This window comes from Triticum aestivum, chromosome 1B (assembly GCF_018294505.1).
Source record: "Triticum aestivum cultivar Chinese Spring chromosome 1B, IWGSC CS RefSeq v2.1, whole genome shotgun sequence".
Taxonomy (NCBI): Eukaryota; Viridiplantae; Streptophyta; class Magnoliopsida; order Poales; family Poaceae; genus Triticum; species Triticum aestivum.
In genome coordinates, this window is record NC_057795.1 from 299,429,678 (window position 1) to 299,448,854 (window position 19,177).

Consider the following 19,177-nt stretch of genomic DNA (forward strand, 5'->3'; position numbering starts at 1 on the left):
TATAGTGTAGGCAGATAGTTGTTGGGGGTTGCAAGGTTAACTGCTCCATCCATGGACGATGTACTTTGACATCTACAATGGAATCACAAGTTATCACTTTCAACATGCCTTTTTTAAGGCTCTCGGTTATTTCTAATTCTATCGCAACCATAAGCATTTATATTTTTTGGTATACATGAGCTTGCAGTTTCTGTTGTAAATCACACTCTTCAAATTATGTAGTATTACTGATTTAATATGTTTTAAATGTCACCAACACCTATTTGGGAAATGCTTACACCATGGTGCAACTAAGAGATGCCAATTGTGTTGCATCCGCAGTTATGCATGGGCCACTCCGGCTATAGTTAGTCTCTCTCTCTCTCCATCTCTCTCTCTCTCTATATATAGATATATATATCTAGTAGATATTATTATCGCGAGACAGGGAGAAGTAGACCTTACGAATCGCTGAGCCACGACAGTAAAAATCCAGGCGATTCCCTTCATGGCTTGCCAGCTCGCCCTCTCTAGGGTACATGTTTACTTTTTTCTTGCGTGTTTTGTTTCAGGCGTGATTTTGATTGTTTTCTCTTCGAATCTTTGGAGTTAAGGACTCTTTAGATGCAATCCAATGGAACACAAGGCTTGTTGCCTATTTACTTGACCTGATGCTTAGTAGCTACGCAAGGCATTGTATTCATGTGGTCGCTGAATACTGTTGTTTCTGCTGGCTGTCTTAATTATTGTGTGTATTTCTGCCATTGGTTTCAAGGCTTCTCACAACAGGTGGATCAACAAATTTGATTTACAGCAAGACAGCGACGTCTTATGTTCCTTCTTTCAGGCTACATGCTGAATCTACTACTGAGGTTCCTGCAAAAAAAGAATCTACTATTGCAGGTATATATTGTTCAATGGCAATTTCATCGTCTTAGAATATTACAGTGCAGGCAGATAGTTGTTGGGGGTTGCAAGGTTAACTGCTCCATCCATGGACGATGTACTTTGACATCTACAATGGAATCACAAGTTATCACTTTCAACATGCCTTTTTTAAGGCTCTCGGTTATTTCTAATTCTATTGCAACCATAAGCATTTATATTTTTCGGTATACATGAGCATGCAGTTTCTGTTGTAAATCACAATCTTCAAATTATGTGGTATTACTGATTTATTATGTTTTAAATGTCACCAATACCTATTTGGGAAATGCTTACACCATGGTGCAACCAAGAGATGCCAATTATCTGTTGCATCCGTAGTTATGCATCGGCCTCTCTGGCTATAGTTAGTCCCTCTCTCTCACTCTCTCTCTCTCTCTCTCCCTCTCTCTCTAGTAGAGATTATTATCGCGAGATAGGGAGAAGCAGACATTACGAATTGCTGAGCCTCGACGGTAAAAATCCAGGCGATTCCCTTCATGGCTTGCCGGCTCGCCCTCTCCAGGGTACATGTTTACTTTTTTCTTGCGTGTTTTGTTTCAGGCATGATTTTGATTGTTTTCTCTTTGAATCTTTGGAGTTAAGGACTCTTTAGATGCAATCCAATGGAACACAAGGCTTGTTGCCTATTTACTTGACCTGATGCTTAGTAGCTACGCAAGGCATTGTATTCATGTGGTCGCTGAATACTGTTGCTTCTGATGGCTGTCTTAATGATTGTGTGTATTTCTGCCATAGGTTTCAAGGCTTCTCACAACACGTGGATCAGCAAATTGGATTTACAGCAAGACAGCGACGTCTTATGTTCCTTCTTTCAGGCTACATGCTGAATCTACTACTAAGGTTCCTGCAAAAAAAGAATCTACTATTGCAGGTATATATTGTTCAATGGGAATTTCATCGTCTTAGAATATTACAGTGCAGGCAGATAGTTGTTGGGGGTTGCAAGGTTAACTGCTCCATCCATGGACGATGTACTTTGACATCTACAATGGAATCACAAGTTATCACTTTCAACATGCCTTTTTTAAGGCTCTCGGTTATTTCTAATTCTATTGCAACCATAAGCATTTATATTTTTCGGTATACATGAGCATGCAGTTTCTGTTGTAAATCAAAATCTTCACATTATGTGGTATTACTGGTTTATTATGTTTTAAATGTCACCAACACCTATTTGGGAAATTCTTACACCATGGTGCAACCAAGAGATGCCAATTATCTGTTGCATCGGTAGTTATGCATCAGCCTCTCTGGCTATAGTTAGTCTCTCTCTCTCTCTCTCTCTCTCTCTCTAGTAGAGATTATTATCGCGAGACAGGGAGAAGCGGACATTACAAATCGCTGAGCCTCGACAGTAAAAATCCAGGCGATTCCCTTCATGGCTTGCCGGCTCGCCCTCTCCAGGGTACATGTTTACTTTTTTCTTGCGTGTTTTGTTTCAGGCATGATTTTGATTATTTTCTCTTTGAATCTTTGGAGTTAAGGACTCTTTACATGCAATCCAATGGAACACAAGGCTTGTTTCCTATTTACTTGACCTGATGCTTAGTAGCTACGCCAAGGCATTGTATTCATGTGGTCGCTGAATACTGTTGTTTCCGTTGGCTGTCTTAATTATTGTGTGTATTTCTGCCATAGGTTGCAAGGATTCTTGCAACACGTGGATCAACAAATTTGATTTACAGCAAGATAGCGATGTCTTATGTTCCTTCTTTCAGGCTACATGCTGAATCTACTACTGAGGTTCCTGCAAAAAAAGAATCTACTATTGCAGGTATATATTGTTCAATGGGAATTTCATCGTCTTAAAATATTACAGTGTAGGCAGATAGTTGTTGGGGGTTGCAAGGTTAACTGCTCCATCCATGGATGCTGTACTTTGACATCTACAATGGAATCACAAGTTATCACTTTCAACATGCCTTTTTTAAGGCTCTCGGTTATTTCTAATTCTATTGCAACCATAAGCATTTATATTTTTCGGTATACATGAGCTTGCAATTTCTGTTGTAAATCACGATCTTCAAATTATGTGGTATTACTGATTTATTATGTTTTAAATGTCACCAAGACATATTTGGGAAATGCTTACACCATGGTGCAACCAAGAGATGCCAATTATGTGTTGCATCCATAGTTATGCATCGGCCTCTCCGGCTATAGTTAGTCTCTCTCTCTCTCTCTCTCTCTCTCTCTCTCTCTCTCTACTAGAGATTATTATCGCGAGACAGGGAGAAGCAGACATTACGAATCGCTGAGCCTCGATAGTAAAAATCCAGGCGATTCCCTTCATGGCTTGCCGGCTCGCCCTCTCCAGGGTACGTGTTTACTTTCTCTCTCTCTCTCTCACTCACTCTCTCTCTCTCTCTCTGTCTCTATCTCTCTTGCAGAGATTATTATCGCGAGACAGGGAGAAGCAGACCTTACGAATCGCTGAGCCTCGAGAGTAAAAATCCAGGCGATTCCCTTCATGGCTTGCCGGCTCGCCCTCTCCAGGGTACATGTTTACTTTTTTCTTGCGTGTTTTGTTTCAGGCATGATTTTGATTAATTTCTCTTCGAATCTTTGGAGTTAAGGACTCTTTAGATGCAATCCAATGGAACACAAGGCTTGTTGCCTATTTACTTGACCTTATGCTTAGTAGCTATGCCAAGGCATTGTATTCATGTGGTCGCTGAATACTGTTGTTTCTGCTGTCTGTCTTAATTATTGTGTGTATTTCTGCCATAGGTTTCAAGGCTTCTTGCAACACGTGGATCAGCAAATTTGATTTACACGAAGACAGCGACGTCTTATGTTCCTTCTTTCAGGCTACATGCTGAATCTACTACTGAGGTTCCTGCAAAAAAAGAATCTACTATTGCAGGTATATATTGTTCAATGGGAATTTCATCGTCTTAGAATATTACAGTGCAGGCAGATAGTTGTTGGGGGTTGCAAGGTTAACTGCTCCATCCATGGACGATGTACTTTGACATCTACAATGGAATCACAAGTTATCACTTTCAACATGCCTTTTTTAAGGCTCTCGGTTATTTCTAATTCTATTGCAACCATAAGCATTTATATTTTTCGGTATACATGAGCATGCAGTTTCTGTTGTAAATCACAATCTTCAAATTATGTGGTATTACTGATTTATTATGTTTTAAATGTCACCAACACCTATTTGGGAAATGCTTACACCATGGTGCAACAAAGAGATGCCAATTATCTGTTGCATCCGTAGTTATGCATCGGCCTCTCTGGCTATAGTTAGTCCCTCTCTCTCACTCTCTCTCTCTCTCTAGTAGAGATTATTATCGCGAGACAGGGAGAAGCAGACATTACGAATCGCTGAGCCTCGACAGTAAAAATCCAGGCGATTCCCTTCATGGCTTGCCGGCTCGCCCTCTCCAGGGTACATGTTTACTTTTTTCATGCGTGTTTTGTTTCAGGTATGATTTTGATTGTTTTCTCTTCGAATCTTTGGAGTTAAGGACTCTTTAGATGCAATCCAATGGAACACAAGGCTTGTTGCCTATTTACTTGACCTGATGCTTAGTAGCTACGCCTAGGCATTGTATTCATGTCGTCGCTGAATACTGTTGTTTCTGTTGGCTGTCTTAATTATTGTGTGTATTTCTGCCATAGGTTGCAAGGATTCTTGCAACACGTGGATCAGCAAATTTGATTTACAGCAAGACAACGATGTCTTATGTTCCTTCTTTCAGGCTACATGCTGAATCTACTACTGAGGTTCCTGCAAAAAAATAATCTACTATTGCAGGTATATATTGTTCAATGGGAATTTCATCGTCTTAGAATATTACAGTGCAGGCAGATAGTTGTTGGGGGTTGTAAGGTTAACTGCTCCATCCATGGATGATGTACTTTGACATCTACAATGGAATCACAAGTTATCACTTTCAACATGCCTTTTTTAAGGCTCTCGGTTATTTCTATTTCTATTGCAACCATAAGCATTTATATTTTTTGGTATACATGAGCTTGCAATTTCTGCTGTAAATCACGATCTTCAAATTATGTAGTATTACTGATTTATTATGTTATGTCACCAACAACTATTTGGGAAATGCTTACACCATGGTGCAACCAAGAGATGCCAATTGTGTGTTGCATCCGTAGTTATGCATCGGCCTCTCCGGCTATAGTTAGTCTCTCTCTCTCACTCTCTATCTCTCTCTCTCTCTCTCTAGTAGAGATTATTATCGCGAGACAGGGAGAAGCAGACCTTATGAATCGCTGAGCCTCGACAGTAAAAATCCAGGCGATTCCCTTCATGGCTTGCAGGCTCGCCCTCTCCAGGGTACATGTTTACTTTTTTCTTGCGTGTTTTGTTTCAGGCGTGATTTTGATTGTTTTCTCTTTGAATCTTCGGAGTTAAGGACTCTTTAGATGCAATCCAATGGAACACAAGGCTTGTTGCCTATTTACTTGACCTGATGCTTAGTAGCTACGCCAAGGCATTGTATTCATGTGGTCGTTGAATACTGTTGTTTCTGTTGGCTGTCTTAATTATTGTGTGTATTTCTGCCATAGGTTGCAAGGATTCTTGCAACACGTGGATCAGCAAATTTGATTTACAGCAAGACAACGATGTCTTATGTTCCTTCTTTCAGGCTACATGCTGAATCTACTACTGAGGTTCCTGCAAAAAAAGAATCTACTATTGCAGGTATATATTGTTCAATGGGAATTTCATCGTCTTAGAATATTACAGTGCAGGCAGATAGTTGTTGGGGGTTGCAAGGTTAACTGCTCCATCCATGGATGATGTACTTTGACATCTACAATGGAATCACAAGTTATCACTTTCAACAAGCCTTTTTTAAGGCCGGCGGTTATTTCTAATTCTATTGCAACCATAAGCATTTATATTTTTCGGTATACATGAGCTTGCAAATTCTGTTGTAAATAACGATCTTCAAATTATGTAGTATTACTGATTTATTATGTTTTAAATGTCACCAACACCTATTTGGGAAATGCTTACACCATGGTGCAACCAAGAGATGCCAATTATGTGTTGCATCCGTAGTTATGCATCGGCCTCTCCGGCTATAGCTAGTCTCTCTCTCTCTCTCTCTCTCTAGTAGAGATTATTATCGCGAGACAGGGAGAAGCAGACCTTACGAATCGCAGAGCCTCGACAGTAAAAATCCAGGCGATTCCCTTCATGGCTTGTCGGCTCGCCCTCTCCAGGGTACATGTTTACATTTTTCTTGCGTGTTTTGTTTCAGGCGTGATTTTGATTGTTTTCTCTTTGAATCTTCGGAGTTAAGGACTCTTTAGATGCAATCCAATGGAACACAAGGCTTGTTGCCTACTTACTTGACCTGGTGCTTAGTAGCTACGCAAGGCATTGCGTTCATGTGGTCGCTGAATACTATTGTGTGTATTTCTGCCATAGGTTTCAAGGCTTCTCACAACACGTGGATCAACAAATTTGATTTACAGCAAGATAGCGACGTCTTATGTTCCTTCTTTCAGGCTACATGCTCAATCTACTATTGAGGTTCCTGTAAAAAAAGAATCTACTATTGCAGGTATATATTGTTCAAAGGGAATTTCATCGTCTTGGAATATTATAGTGCAAGCAGATAGTTGTTGGGGGTTGCAAGGTTAACTGCTCCATCCATGGACGATGTACTTTGACATCTACAATGGAATCACAAGTTATCACTTTCAACATGCCTTTTTTAAGGCTCTCGTTATTTCTAATTCTATTGCAACCGTAAGCATATATATTTTTCGGTATACACGAGCATGCAGTTTCTGTTGTAAATCACAAACTTCAAATTATGTGGTATTACTGATTTATTATGTTTTAAATGTCACCAACACGTATTTGGGAAATGCTTACACCATGGTGCAACCAAGAGATGCCAATTATCTGTTGCATCCGTAGTTATGCATCGGCCTCTCTGGCTATAGTTAGTCTCTCTCTCACTCACTCTCTCTCTCTCTAGTAGATATTATTATCGCGAGACAGGGAGAAGCAGACATTACGAATCGCTGAGCCTCGACAGTAAAAATCCAGGCGATTCCCTTCATGGCTTGCCGGCTCGCCCTCTCCCGGGTACATGTTTACTTTTTTCTTGCGTGTTTTGTTTCAGGCATGATTTTGATTGTTTTCTCTTCGAATCTTTGGAGTTAAGGACTCTTTAGATGCAGTCCAATGGAACACAAGGCTTGTTGCCTATTTACTTGACCTGATGCTTAGTAGCTACGCCAAGGCATTGTATTCATGTGCTCGCTGAATACTGTTGTTTCTGTTGGCTGTCTTAATCATTGTGTGTATTTCTGCCATAGGCTGCAAGGATTCTTGCAACACGTGGATTAGCAAATTTGATTTACAGCAAGACAGCGATGTCTTATGTTCCTTCTTTCAGGCTACATGCTGAATCTACTACTGAGGTTCCTGCAAAAAAAGAATCTACTATTGCAGGTATATATTGTTCAATGGGAATTTCATCGTCTTAGAATATTACAGTGCAGGCTGATAGTTGTTGGGGGTTGCAAGGTTCACTGCTCCATCCATGGATGATGTACTTTGACATCTACAATGGAATCACAAGTTATCACTTTCAACATGCCTTTTTAAGGCTCTCGGTTATTTCTAATTCTATTGCCACCATAAGCATTTATATTTTTCGGTATACATGAGCTTGCAATTTCTGTTGTAAATCACGATCTTCAAATTATGTGGTATTACTGATTTATTATGTTTTAAATGTCGCCAAGACCTATTTGGGAAATGATTACACCATGGTGCAACCAAGTGATGCCAATTATGTGTTGCATCCGTAGTTATGCATCGGCCTCTCCGGCTATAGTTAGTCTCTCTCTCTCACTCTCTCTCTCTCTCTCTAGTAGAGATTATTATCGCGAGACAGGGAGAAGCAAACCTTACGAATCGTTGAGCCTCGACAGTAAAAATCCAGGAGATTCCCTTCATGGCTTGCCGGCTCGCCCTCTGCAGGGTACATGTTTACTTTCTCTCTCTCTCTCTCTCTATCTCTATCTCTATCTCTCTAGCAGAGATTATTATCGCGAGACAGGGAGAAGCAGACCTTACGAATCGCTGAGCCTCGAGAGTAAAAATCCAGGCGATTCCCTTCATGGCTTGCTGGCTCGCCCTCTCCAGGGTACATGTTTACTTTTTTCTTGCGTGTTTTGTTTCAGGCATGATTTTGATTGTTTTCTCTTCGAATCTTTGGAACTAAGGACTCTTTAGATGCAATCCAATGGAACACAAGGCTTGTTGCCTATTTACTTGACCTGATGCTTAGTAGCTACACCAAAGCATTGTATTCATGTGGTCGCTGAATACTGTTGTTTCTGTTGGCTGTCTTAATCATTGTGTGTATTTCTGCCATAGGCTGCAAGGATTCTTGCAACACGTGGATCAGCAAATTTAATTTACAGCAAGACAACAATGTCTTATGTTCCTTCTTTCAGGCTACATGCTGAATCTACTACTGAGGTTCCTGCAAAAAAAGAATCTACTATTGCAGGTATATATTGTTCAATGGGAATTTCATCGTCTTAGAATATTACAGTGCAGGCAGATAGTTGTTGGGGGTTGCAAGGTTCACTGCTCCATCCATGGATGATGTACTTTGACATCTACAATGGAATCACAAGTTATCACTTTCAACATGCCTTTTTAAGGCTCTCGGTTATTTCTAATTCTATTGCAACCATATGCATCGGCCTCTCTGGCTATAGTTAGTCCCTCTCTCTCACTCTCTCTCACTCACTCTCTCTCTCTCTAGTAGAGATTATTATCGCGAGACAGGGAGAAGCAGACATTACGAATCGCTGAGCCTCGACAGTAAAAATCCAGGCGATTCCCTTCATGGCTTGCCGGCTCGCCCTCTCCAGGGTACATGTTTACTTTTTTCTTGCGTGTTTTGTTTCAGGCATGATTTTGATTGTTTTCTCTTCGAATCTTTGGAGTTAAGGACTCTTTAGATGCAGTCCAATGGAACACAAGGCTTGTTGCCTATTTACTTGACCTGATGCTTAGTAGCTACGCCAATGCATTGTATTCATGTGGTCGCTGAATACGGTTGTTTATGCTGGCTGTCTTAATCATTGTGTGTATTTCTGCCATAGGCTGCAAGGATTCTTGCAACACGTGGATCAGCAAATTTGATTTACAGCAAGACAGCGATGTCTTATGTTCCTTCTTTCAGGCTACATGCTGAATCTACTACTGAGGTTCCTGCAAAAAAAGAATCTACTATTGCAGGTATATATTGTTCAATGGGAATTTCATCGTCTTAGAATATTACAGTGCAGGCAGATAGTTGTTGGGGGTTGCAAGGTTCACTGCTCCATCCATGGATGATGTACTTTGACATCTACAATGGAATCACAAGTTATCACTTTCAACATGCCTTTTTAAGGCTCTCGGTTATTTCTAATTCTATTGCAACCATAAGAATTTATATTTTTCGGTATACATGAGCTTGCAATTTCTGTTGTAAATCACGATCTTCAAATTATGTGGTATTACTGATTTATTATGTTTTAAATGTCACCAAGACCTATTTGGGAAATGCTTACACCATGGTGCAACCAAGTGATGCCAATTATGTGTTGCATCCGTAGTTATGCATCGGCCTCTCCGGCTATAGTTAGTCTCTCTCTCTCTCACTCTCCTTCTCTCTCTAGTAGAGATTATTATCGCGAGACAGGGAGAAGCAAACCTTACGAATCGTTGAGCCTCGACAGTAAAAATCCAGGAGATTCCCTTCATAGCTTGCCGGCTCGCCCTCTGCAGGGTACATGTTTACTTTCTCTCTCTCTCTCTCTCTCTCTCTCTCTCTCTCTCTCTCTCTCTATCTCTATCTCTTATACAGAGATTATTATCGCGAGATAGGGAGAAGCAGACCTTACGAATCACTGAGCCTCGAGAGTAAAAATCCAGGCGATTCCCTTCATGGCTTGCTGGCTCGCCCTCTCCAGGGTACATGTTTACTTTTTTCTTGCGTGTTTTGTTTCAGGCATGATTTTGATTGTTTTCTCTTCGAATCTTTGGAATTAAGGACTCTTTAGATGCAATCCAATGGAACACAAGGCTTGTTGCCTCTTTACTTGACCTGATGCTTAGTAACTACGCCAAGGCATAGTATTCATGTGGTCGCTGAATACTGTTGTTTCTGCTGGCTGTCTTAATTATTGTGTGTATTTCTACCATAGGTTTCAAGGCTTCTTGCAACACGTGGATCAGCAAATTTGATTTACAGCAGGACAACGACGTCTTATGTTCCTTCTTTCAGGCTACATGCTGAATCTACTACTGAGGTTCCTGCAAAAAAAGAATCTACTATTGTAGGTATATATTGTTCAATGGGAATTTCATCGTCTTAGAATATTACAGTGCAGGCAGATAGTTGTTGGGGGTTGCAAGGTTAACTGCTACATCCATGGACGATGTACTTTGACATCTACAATGGAATCACAAGTTATCACTTTCAACATGCCTTTTTTAAGGCTCTCGGTTATTTCTAATTCTATTGCAACCATAAGCATTTATATTTTTCGGTATACATCAGCTTGCAATTTCCGTTGTAAATCACGATCTTCAAATTATGTGGTATTATTGATTTATTATGTTTTAAATGTCACCAACACCTATTTGGGAAATGCTTACACCATGGTGCAACCAAGAGATGCCAATTATGGGTTGCATCCGCAGTTATGCATCGGCCTCTCCGGCTATAGTTAGTCTCTCTCTCTCTCACACACTCTCTCTTTCTCTATCTCTCCCTCTAGCAAAGATTATTATTGTGAGAGACGGAGAACCAGACTTTACGAATCGCTGAGCCTCAAGAGTAAAAATCCAGGCGATTCCCTTCATGGCTTGCCGGCTCACCCTCTCCAGGGTACATGTTTACTTTTTTCTTGCATGTTTTGTTTCAGGCATGATTTTGATTGTTTTCTCTTTGAATCTTTGGAGTTAAGGACTCTTTAGATGCAATCCAATGGAGCACAAGGCTTGTTGCCTATTTACTTGACCTGATGCTTAGTAGCTACGCCAAGGCATTGTATTCATGTGGTTGCTGAATACTGTTGTTTCTGCTGGCTGTGTTAATTATTGTGTGTATTTCTGCCATAGGTTGCAAGGATTCTTGCAACACGTGGATCAGCAAATTTGATTTACAGCAAGACAGTGATGTCTTATGTTCCTTCTTTCAGGCTACATGCTGAATCTACTACTGAGGTTCCTGCAAAAAAGAATCTACTATTGCATGTATATATTGTTCAATGGGAATTTCATCGTCTTAGAATATTACAGTGCAGGCAGATAGTTGTTGGGGGTTGCAAGGTTAACTGCTCCATCCATGGACGATGTACTTTGACATCTACAATGGAATCACAAGTTATCACTTTCAACATGCCTTTTTTAAGGCTCTCGGTTATTTCTAATTCTATTGCAACCATAAGCATTTATATTTTCGGTATACATGAGCTTGCAATTTCTGTTGTAAATCACGATCTTCAAATTATGAGGTATTACTGATTTATTATGTTTTAAATGTCACCAACACCTATTTGGGAAATGCTTACACCATGGTGCAACCAAGAGATGCCAATTATGTGTTGCATCCGAAGTTATGCATCGGCCTCTCCGGCTATAGTTAGTCTCTCTCTCTCACTCTCTCTCTCTTTCTCTCTCTCTCTCTCTCTCTCTCTAGCAGAGATTATTATCGCGAGACAGGGAGAAGCAGACTTTACAAATCGCTGAGCCTCGAGAGTAAAAATCCAGGCGATTCCCTTCATGGCTTGCCGGCTCGCCCTCTCCAGGGTACATGTTTACTTTTTCTTACATGTTTTGTTTCAGGCATGATTTTGATTGTTTCCTATTCGAATCTTTGGAGTTAAGGACTATTTAGATGCAATCCAATGGAACACAAGGCTTGTTGCCTATTTACTTGACCTGATGCTTAGTAGCTATGCCAAGGCATTGTATTCATGTGGTCGCTGAATACTGTTGTTTGTGCTGGCTGTCTTAATTATTGTGTGTATATCTTCCATAGGTTGCAAGGCTTCTTGCAACACATGGATCTGCAAATTTGGTTTACAGCAAAACAGTGACGTCTTATGTTCCTTCTTTTAGGCTACATTCTGAATCTACTACAGAGGTTCCTGCAAAAAAAGAATCTACTATTGCAGGTATATATTGTCCAATGGGAATTTCATCGTCTTAGAATATTACATTGCAGGCAGATAGTTTTTGGGGGTTGCAAGGTTAACTCCTCCATCCATGGACGATGTACTTTGACATCTACAATGGAAGCACAAGTTATCACTTTCAACATGCCTTTTTAAGGCTCTCGATTATTTCTAATTCTATTGCAACCATAAGCATTTATATTTTTCGGTATACATGAACTTGCAATTTCTGTTGTAAATCACGATCTTCAAATTATGTGGTATTATTGATTTATTATGTTTTAAATGTCACCAACACCTAATTGGGAAATGCTTACACCATGGTGCGACCAAGAGATGCCAATTATGTGTTGCATCCGCAGTTATGCATCGGCCTCTCCGGCTATAGTTAGTCTCTCTCTCTCACTCTCTCTCTCTCTCTCTCTCTCTCTCTCTCTCCCTCTTTCTCTCTCTCTCTCTAGCAGAGATTATGTCGGGCGTCTGAGCGACACCACATAAAGGGCTTTAAAAGAAATGCCACAGTCGGGCGTCTGAGCGACACCACATAAAGGGCTTTAAAAGAAATGCCACAGTCGGGCGTCTTAGCGACACCACATAAAGGGCTTTAAAAGAAATGCCACAGTCGGGCGTCTGAGCGACACCACATAAAGGGCTTTAAAATAAACAATCATAGTGAATATCCCAGAGGTAGAACCATCCCAGAGATACTCGATAATAACAATAATATCACGGGTTAGTCAACAATAATAATAATCATAATTATCACAAGTCACAGGTAGTAGTTCTAGTTCTGGTTAACAATTTCACCCCCGAAGACCGACACTAAGACCGACACTTGACCCATCCCAGACTGTAATACTTAACCATGGACACGGCTATTCGAATAGGTTTATTCTCTGCAGAGGGTGTACTCTTTACCCACGAGTAACGGATTTCTTTAGTCCATCGGAACTAATTCCGTCTACGGTCTTTTTGTTGAAAACACACCTAACTTGCACACACCAGCTTAACTCACACGTGTCTGGAATCACCCACGACACCTGTTAAGCAAACTCTAAGTGGGGAGGCTACAACCTCGCGTAGCATGGGATCAAATTTATATCGCGCGCTCTAAGGGGTGGCCTCCCCTCTCGGTCCCAACCGGAAACACCCATGCCCCCGGACCAGGTGGCCTGCCTACCAGCTACAACCGGTATCTTCCACCATGGCCTCTCTGTACGGTGTGTGCTAGAAAGAGGTTGACAACTTACTGAACCGTACTCTACTTGCTGTAGAGACGAGTGGTAGTACGAAACAAGTATGGGGGTTACTGGCACAAGACTCGATCTATGGTCGACTCAGGAGGTTTAAGTATTCCCTGCATGATTAGCATGACGAATATATTTCAACCAACAGAGTCACCGCTCATATCACCTTGCCATGCCATACCAGACATAACCGTCCCGACGGAGACCGGCGACAAACTCATGCCTACCCAAGGCAGAGGTTTTCCCGAGTTCCTGCCAGTATGCATGCAAGGCACATGAGGGTGATTATCATCACAAGTGTGTCCATTTCCAACAGCATGGAAATCAATAACATGCACCCATGCATATGATCATATGACATGAAATAACAAGTTTCTCCAAAGTGAGGTGATGTTATGAACGTGTCATCGAACACACAAAAATATTATGCCGGGGTTCAGAATGCTTGCCTTCAATGTGTGGAAAGGCAGGGTGCACTCCAAAACTTGAAACATTTCTCCTCCCTTCAAAAAAAAAAATCCTATTTTAGCAATATAAAAGAATTAACACACAAAATAAAAACAGCACCAAAAGTTGTTCTGAATTTTTTTCAAATAAATATTAAAATAAACTAGGTGAAATTTGAGAGAGGTAGGAAAAAGAATCATTTCATTTGGAGTTGTATTTAAAAAGATATAACCAGTCAAAGTTTTGGTCAAATTCTGTTTTTAAAAATAAAACAAAAGAAAACGTTTCAGCCATGAATACGCTTTCTAAGTAGGGGTTACGTACTTGAGGTTTTACACTATCACTTAACACGCGTGGCGGCGGAGTGGGTCACTGACAGTGGGTCCACGGGGCCCACTAGTCAGGTTTGACTAGTCTTTCTCCCTCTCCTTCCTCTGTCCCGAGCGGAGGCGGAGCTTCGGCGATCGTCGGCGGCGACTGGCGGCTCCTCGCGGGGCCCCAAAGGAGGGGATGGATCCACCACTCCAGGGCGGTCATCCCGGTGGTCGTCAGGTTGGTGGGGGCGGAGGGAGCTGCCGGCGGCGAGCTTCGCGGCGGAGGAGGCTTCGGTGGCGAAGTGGTTTTGTGGCGGCGATGGCTCCCGAACCAAATTGAGTAAGGGGATCTGTTCACGGGAGGAAGAAAGGACTTCAGGTGAAGAGAGTGGAGAGGGGGAAGCCCTGGTGGCGCCGGAGTGAACGAGACAGTGGCGGTGGCAGGAGTTGCCGGAGACGAAGAAGGCGGCGTTCCCCTGACGATTGCGGGCTATGGGGGGTTCCATGGGGTAGCCTGAGGTTGCGTGCGTGCTCAGAGGGGCTCGGGGTCCCTTTTTATAGCGCGACGAGGTCGGTTCCGCGGCAGTGGATAAGGCGGCCGGCGAACCGCCATTCTGTAGCTGCAGGGGAATGTGGCGGCAACGAGAGCTAGGCGACACCCTTCTGGATGAGCTTGAGCTGTTCAAGGGGCCAGATGGCGAGCCGGGGTGGCTTGGGCGGCGCTGAACGGCGCAGAGGCTATCGGCCGACGCCGGCGTGCTGCCAAACGCACGCTCTGCTCGCGCTCTGGGCATGCACGGGACGTGCTTGAAGAAATGCGAGTACATGCTGCAGAGCTTGGGTGAGGCTGGCACTTAACAGATCCAGGCCAGGAGCCAATGGGACTCTAGTGGACATGCTGGTTTGGTCAGGGGATCAGGTTCACAGTGCAAACCAAAAATTCATGCCAAAACAGATCATGCCCATAAGGTGTTTGACAAAATGCCAAGGGCACTTAGGCAAGTCTTGGAGTGGTCAAAAACTCCAGATCAGTGTCTCCTTAGATGCAAGAGAGAGTGGTAGGGTTAGTTTGGCAAAAGGAGAAACTTGTTTGTGCAAGTTTTGCAAAACTACAATTCTGGACAGGAAATAAATGGCATCATTTTATGAACCAAAATTAATCCAATGGGTGCATGCTCCTGGATTTAGGGGTTTGGTAGGGCTGTCTACAAGTTGGAGAAAACACAAGATCTTTGGAGCAAAATTAAATAGGGTTGCAGTAGAAATCACAAGGCTGGACCAGAATGAAAAAGAGGATGATTCACTCAATTTTTTCAAAGAACATAAATAGGTTTTTCCACAAAGTGGAATAATATGCTCCTACTGACCTCCCCTAATTTTGGTAGAAGTTTTAAAGAAATATTTAAATAGGTTGTAGTGTAAAATTGCCCACTGGACCAGATTTGAAAACTTGGTGTAGAACTCAAAATATCCAATGAATGAAATATATTATTGCACAAAAGTGATTTAGAGACATCACATGATATCTCCAAATTTTGGCGAAATTTTTAGTTAAATATATCAAATGGTTGTAGTTCAAAAAGAGCTCCAAATTTTAAAACAAGTCATTTAATGAATAAAGCTCAGGGTGAAATAATTTTATAAATAAATCTCCTGATTGAGAGATGTTTTTTTTAAATGAGAGGGAAAATAAGTCCAATATATTTTGGAAGGATCCACTTGGGAAAATTTTCTTAATATTAAAAGAAAAGTTTTGAAATCAAGAGAGATATACTTGCATGCAAAAAATTTAAACTCTTGGCATAATTTTAATAACTAAAACCTGGTTAAATTTTTGGGGTGTTACAATACTACCCCCCTTAAGAAAAATCTCGTCCTCGAGATTTGCTAAGAGCCGTTGTGAAAAACAAAAGTTCCATATGCGTTCGAGCAGTTGTGAGACTGCTGCCGTGGTGCTGCGTGAATAAAAATAATAATAATCCACGTACTGAGGGGATAAATGATGCAACAATTCAGTAAAAAGGAAACTCATACTAGGATCTTTCGCGGTTACACAAGTTAATCACGAAGAAAAATTACTCATACCAGTAGAAACTAAATACTCGACTCGTCGCACAAATTTGGGGTACCATGCATAAGATACATGCAAATATAAATGCTGCAAAAACAAATACAGTAGTGACGTCTAAAATGAAAACGGTAACTGGGTGGGGTCCTGATAAAATGTCTCTAGTAAAGGGATACACTCCTCTTCTATCAGAGGAAGTGGATTGACCAGTCGATGTATGCGTCTCTCCGGGTCGGGCCTCAGTGGTCTGCCGATGGCAATCTGAGGATTCAGATCAGTGAGATTCTGGAGATAATCCATCACTCGTTGGTTCAAATGCTCTTGAGCGATGATGTACTTGATAAGGTTGGCCAGAACTGGGTCTCTCTCAATACGCCCACCGGGAAAAGACGCTACTTCTCCGGGTGCTGCACGGCTCGGAAAGTAATAATATCCTCGTTCGCGGGCATAGGGTACTGCGGATCGAAGACAAGCAATCGCTTCTTTCGCAGCAGCTTCTATGGCCAGGTGTGGGGTTGGCATAGATTTCCCCACGAAGGGAACTTCTGTTGGATCTTGGTTGGGGTCTACAGGAGGAATGTGTACTGCTGCCCAATATTCCGAGGTGGATGGGGTGATTCTAGATTTGAACAGCTCGTACTGGGGTGGCTGGGTAGAACCCATGGTACTGTGGGTAAAGTCCCACAATATTTTGACAAAGCTACCTGGGGTTGCATCTGGGGTTCTCAGGTGAATGCAGGGGCTCGGCATGACCGGAAAAAGTTGTGAGTGTGGTGCACAAGGTGAGGGTTGCTGGGTAAGCTCACAAGGTGGCCTTTATACAGCAATGGAGCCAGATCATTTTACCGTGGTGAAAGGTAATAAATTTGCCAGCTTAGCTCCAAAGGTCGGGTCAGTGTCAGAGATACACATATCTCATAAAGAGACGTGTTACTGTGGTTGTCGTCGGGTTGGTTTTGGTAGTTGTGCCCGGAAAATGTGCAACAATGCGCTGACAAAGAAAATACGCAAGGCTACCATTAAAGCAGAGGCACAACGACAGGCTGCGTTAATATACATGGTCGTACGATTACAACGCGAGGATACACTGAGACTCGGTACTACTCGTACGGCTTAGTCTACCTCGTTTATGTCTAAACGGGCGTGCCTGGTGGATGTCGAGGCTTCTCCACGTGTCTCACTGCCGGGATTAGTCGGAGATGCCGGAGGAACGACAGGGTCGAGGTAGCGATGATGACCATCGCAGGGATTGTTAGCCACAATCCCGTTGGAGTGTGTTCCCAAAAGGCGACGAAGCACTTCTGGGGTCATCAAAGCATCTCGGTTGGTGGCTGGAGCTGATCTCGGGGTCTCGATCGGTTGTCCAAACAGTACGACTGGGTTGTCGGCGTTGGGCTCGTTTTCTTCTCTCGCCGGGGCTCGACGAACCAGCTCTCCACGAGCTGCAATTAAATCAATAGTGATTTGATCGCACAGTTCCTCTAGTGCACTTACATAGTGCACCAGGTGCATCAATGCAGGATCTGTCTCGTGATCTCCGTTGGCAACTTGGGTGGTCTTCCATACCCTTCGCGTCTGGGGTAGTAGTGGAACGAGCGATAGTTAACTCTGGGCGACAAGTGCCTGAGATGAACTATAGCCTCTCGAGCAGCTAGTTGTATGGCTTGTGGCTCAAAGGAAGTTGTTCTTCCGGTGAACCTATAGGGGCGTTCGGGTGCTAGACCCCTACCGTAGATGTGCACAGTGGCCCAGAATTGGTGGTCCTCACCGCTCATGGGTCCTTGGTACACAACATATTTTGGTGGCTCCTCTAACGCATAGGCACGACGGGTGAGGTTTGCGAGGATGGTCACAAAACCTCCAAGGCTGGTTGCTGTGGTCTCGTTGTGCACTATGGGTCCAGGCATTGTGGCTCGGTTTGGGGTAGCGGCTGTGCTATGCTGGGTTGAGAATAGCGTGCCCTTTTTATAGGAAAAAGGGGACGAAGTCTTCTTCCGCACGCTTGCGAATGAGGCGCCTTGGGTGCTGGTCACTGGTGTGCGATCGACAGGCTAGGCTAATAGGTTGGGCACCGACTGCCAAAAGTGTCGAGATTACTGTGTGGCTATATTGCACGAGAAACTTGGCTGGGGTTTGGCTAAGGTCTAGTGGGTTGGTTCGCCTAAGTTTTTCGACCTGGCTAAGATAGGATTAGCCAATGGTCAGCCTGGCTTTGATACCAAGTCTGTCACGACCGGGTTTTCCGGGTATAAATTTCTAGAAAAAGACCGTCGTGCTCATCAGCCCCAGGATTACTGTTAGCTGATGAGGCTCCAGCTTGATACAGAAATCTCAAGAAAAATACAAAATATGTAGTACAAGACCATTCTGGCCTATGAGTATAACAATTGGCTTTCTAGTGGTTGATGGCGGAAGCGGTTTGTGAGACATCGGTGTCTATCGGACTCCATTTCCCACAGGAACAGCTGACCAGGTTAACTCCTATCTTCGCGAGGCTGCTATCTCCATTACTTAGGTTCCAGGGCTGTCATCGCGTCGCTCCTCTTCGTGCAAGAAAATCTAGCCAAGACAATAGCCAGGGACAAGCCAGTGAGTACTTTGAATGTACTCGCAAACATTATGAACACAGGTATAATATAACAATAATGTGCTGAAAATATTTTATGCTCATGACGTCAGTCAAAAAAGATAAATAAATCTCTGATGCGTGCAAGCAAGTTATTTATAAAATTGCAATAACATAGTAGTATTAAAATTTATGAAATAAATAACAAGCAAAGCCACAGTCGGGCGTCTTAGCGACACCACATAAAGGGCTTTAAAAGAAATGCCACAGTCGGGCGTCTGAGCAACACCACTTAAAGGGCTTTAAAAGAAATGCCACAGTCGGGCGTCTGAGCGACACCACATAGAGGGCTTTAAAATAAATGCCACAGTCGGGCGTCTGAGCGACACCACACAAAGGGCTTTAAAATAAATGCCAC